The 4058-nt window shown below is 26.3% G+C and overlaps 1 protein-coding gene across 1 annotated transcript in view; it reads right to left on the reverse strand.

The window, feature by feature from the left end:
* Positions 1–555, reverse strand: part of LOC111624707 (calcitonin gene-related peptide type 1 receptor-like) — a 14438-nt gene extending 13883 nt beyond the window's left edge. The window contains exon 1 of the mRNA XM_023367615.1: positions 478–555. The gene's annotated coding sequence lies outside the window, so the exon portion shown is untranslated. The remainder of the gene's footprint in view (positions 1–477) is intronic.
* Positions 556–4058: the final 3503 nt, after the last annotated feature.

Below are 4058 nucleotides of genomic sequence, written 5' to 3' on the forward strand. Positions count from 1 at the left end.
ATAGTTAACGACATTGAACTGAAATAAATGGCAATTAAACTGTTTAAAGAATAGTTAACGACGTTTAACTGTAGTAAATGGCAATTAACCTGTTTAAAGAATAGTTAACGACGTTTAACTGTAGTAAATGGCAATTAACCTGTTTAAAAAATAGTTAACGACATTTAAATTCCGTTAGCGAGTAGTAAATGGCAATTAAACTGTTAAAGAAATAGTTAAAAGGAAGTAGCTGCTTAGTAAATAATAATTAAATCGTCGAAGAAATAGTAAATAACAAGCAATGACTTAATTGCATTTAATTCGTTTTAAAAAATTAGCTTATAATAATTAACTGCAGTGAGCAACACATTCATTCCAATTATTAACAGTTAAAGTAATTAATGAAGTAAAAATTTCATAAACGATTAACGAATTTCTTTCGGTTAGTTAAAGAAAATTAATTACATTAAAGGAAATATATATATATATATTAATTACCTTGTTAGTTAATATAATGCTTCCTGAGTCATTCATGTTGCTGCGAGTTACTGAAACACTTCTCTAAGCTACTATGAAATATCTTGGAGCCTTAAATCAATATCTTGGTGGCTCCATCTAGAGATGCTTATGGATCACGTTTTACATTGAAATTTAATTGAGAAAATTATGAATACAATTAAATATTTGTAAATAACTCCTATGTTTCCAGACTTATGGGACACGATGTTTATCATAAATCCTCCCGATGTTTATCATAAATCCTCACGATGTTTATCATAAATCATAAACAATTAAATGCTTTATTTACACGAAGATCCATAAAAGACCTCAGTTACTTGACACTTTAAACTAAACAATTGAGATTTAACAAGATTCTTCATCAATTTTCTTTATGAAAGATTATGTCTAATGAAACTTGACATATTTTAAATAATATATAACTTAATAAAATGAGAAAATAATTAAATTTTTTACTTTAAATTCTTTACATACTTCGAACCTCATTAATATTTTAGTATTTTATTTAAAAAATTAAATTCTGTTAAGTAAGATTTAATTTAAGATTAGATAAGAGTTTTTTTGTGTGGGTTGGGTTCAGTTAGTGGGATAAGTTCACACAACACAGAGTTTTCTGTCTCCTAAAAGGACTTTTAAATGTTTTGTAACACGTGTAACATCTAAACAGACAATAGTTACACTATTTAGGTGTTACACACACGAAAAAAGGGAGGAAAGTTCACATTGGTGAGACGTGAACCCTCGACCAGCTACCACTTTTCTACATTTCTTATGCATTTTAAATTAAATTTATGGTAATTTTCATAAATTATCTTCATTTTTTTATTAATTTATAAAGATTTTGAAGTATTTTTGCTGTTATTCTCCTTCCATTCTTCTCCATTTATCACTACTACTTTCTCTGAATAGGAAATTACATAAACTTTAACTTCATTAATTCTCTCTTTGAAGAATATTTTGAAAAGTTTTAATAAATTTAATATTATTCTTTTTTTATTCACAATATCAATTGAATTATTAACCTTTATTTTACTCTTCGAGTAAAGTTAATTGCATTTCAAATTTCTTGTTACGTCGTGAAGGGAACGTCAAGAGAATGCATCATTTTTCAACATTTTTCACAATAAATCAATAGAAAAATATATAAATTTAAGTTATTTACGACATAAAGCAATGATTTAAAGCAATAAATTCATTTAGAATAATATTTTAAATCATTTTTAATCATTAAAATCATTGATTAAAGAAGAAATCCAGCAACGAGTTGCGTAACTTTCCCCGCAAGAAAAATTTAAAATTGTTTGTGGTGCCATCTGTTATGATATTTTATTAAATAAACTTTTTTATATTATTAATTATAAAATGGCAAGCTTAATTTTGAGGGTAGAGAAAAGTTTTATAAGAAGTTGTAAATGTTAATAAAGAGTGATGTCTTTATTAAGTCTGACCATACTCGATATAGGTAACACGACCTTCTGTATCTCCCCATCCCTTTGACCTTTAACCACCAAAATTTAACAGCACCAATACTTCTAACATACGAACCTTCCTGCAAAATTTCACGAATTTTTGTCAAGAAGAACAGGAGTTATTAAACTTCAAAGTGGGTGAACGGAATTGTATCTAATACATACACGATTGGGAGCTTTCTGACCTCATAAATTACAAGTTACGTGATGGAAAAAACTCTCTAATAGTCTCATTTTGCCAAATATTAATTCAAAACACTTCAGTTTATGTTCTATAAAGTCTTTAACAATGAAATTGTTTATACAGTCGAACCTCCTGATAATGGCAGCTGATATATTTTATAAGATTTTAAATAATTATATTATTAATTTTAATAATCAAATCACGAATTATACAAAATTAATTTATATTTAAAGTATATTTATTATGATTAATATTATTATTTATGAAATTAATTCATTTATCTCGAGTAATAAACGTAAACGATAGCGATGAAGAGATTCATAAATTATTTAAATAATTAATTTATTATTATTGATAAATACAATAATAAAATAAATAATTAAATTAATAAACTTCATTATTCGTTTAATAATTTATAAAATTAATTTTAAGTTTAATTAATATTCGTAATTAAAAGTAAACTTTAAATCTTTCATGTAATTATGAAACTTTCACGTAATTAGTATCATTTGTAAATAGGTTTTTTCTCTATGTGCTTTATAAAAATTGTAACTTTTTGTAATAAAATAAATATTTAGAAAGCCCTCCTATTCTTTCTATATTCTATTTGCTTAATTTTCTAGTTAAAAACGAATAGCAGGTAGAAACGTGTAGTACCCCAGTAGACCCCCCCTATAACACGGTAGATAATTCCATGTTATATGAATTCCGTGTTGTACGAGTCACTTAGATTTTATAAATACGTGTGCCGGGCTGTAAACGGCTCACGTATTTGTAAAATTCCAGAATATTTTTAAGATTTTTTTACAATAATGCATACAAAATATTCTTCAAACAATAGCCATTTATTACTTCTCTGGATGTGTCTGTTAATTATTCAGAGGTTTGAATGCATTTAAATATTCCACATTTTATAATATTTATGTTTTCTTATCATCATCATCCTAAGCTGAAATGGTACCAGAATAACGATTGCAATTCATCCAAACAGGTATATCATAAGGTATAAAAGAGTCATTTGCTTCGATTTTGTCATCAAGAAAAGAAAATAATGCAGATTTTGATAATGTACTGCAAAAAGAATATAGCTTAAGGTATTATATACTAATATACTTCGTCCATTATTCAATAAACCGCGAGTAAATTCCAGCTTTAACAGTTCGATCATTGTAAATCTAAGCATCTTACACTTCTATCTTATAAGTAAAGATGCTTACATTTAAAATTAAATTGCATCATCAATAATCTTAATTACTCCAAACTTCATCACTTTTTCATCTTATACAAAGTGATGATGATGATGATGATGCTTAGATTAATGGATGGAGAGGCATTTATATCGGATTAGAAATACAAAAAACGTCTAGAATTTAGTATTTTACATACAATCGAACCTCTGAACAACGTCCACTGATGGAAACCTTTAAAAAATGGACGTTGTTTGAAAGTTACTCTGCACGTACTTCAACAAGAAACGTGCCTGAGAAAAATGGTCGTTGTAGAAAGGTGGCCATGTTTACAGGTTACTTGTATTCCATTTACACTTTTTAATATTGTTAAATTAAGAAAATTGAAGTGAAAATGTAAACTTTCTTGATTTTTTCTCTATCTGAACAGTTATAAAAATTTCTTTTATTTTATTTTTTTCTGGAAAAATAAGTAAACTGGAAGAGAAGAAAGCACAATTTTTTTGTTTTTTTTCCAGTTTTTCTATTGATTTTCTGTCATTTTTTTTCTTTTACAGAAACGTTTCCTTCTCTGTTATTTATGACAATTTTTGACTTAAGTAGTATATTGAAAAATCTGGATAAAACTAAGCTTTTCCTTTTATTCGCATACAAATTCCATACTTTTCGAAATAACTTGTATAAATCACAAAAAGTACTTTAAATTATTAAAATATTTAC

This window comes from Centruroides sculpturatus, unplaced genomic scaffold (genome assembly GCF_000671375.1).
Source record: "Centruroides sculpturatus isolate CEXI.00-Female unplaced genomic scaffold, Cexi_2.0 scaffold375, whole genome shotgun sequence".
Lineage (NCBI taxonomy): Eukaryota > Metazoa > Arthropoda > Arachnida > Scorpiones > Buthidae > Centruroides > Centruroides sculpturatus.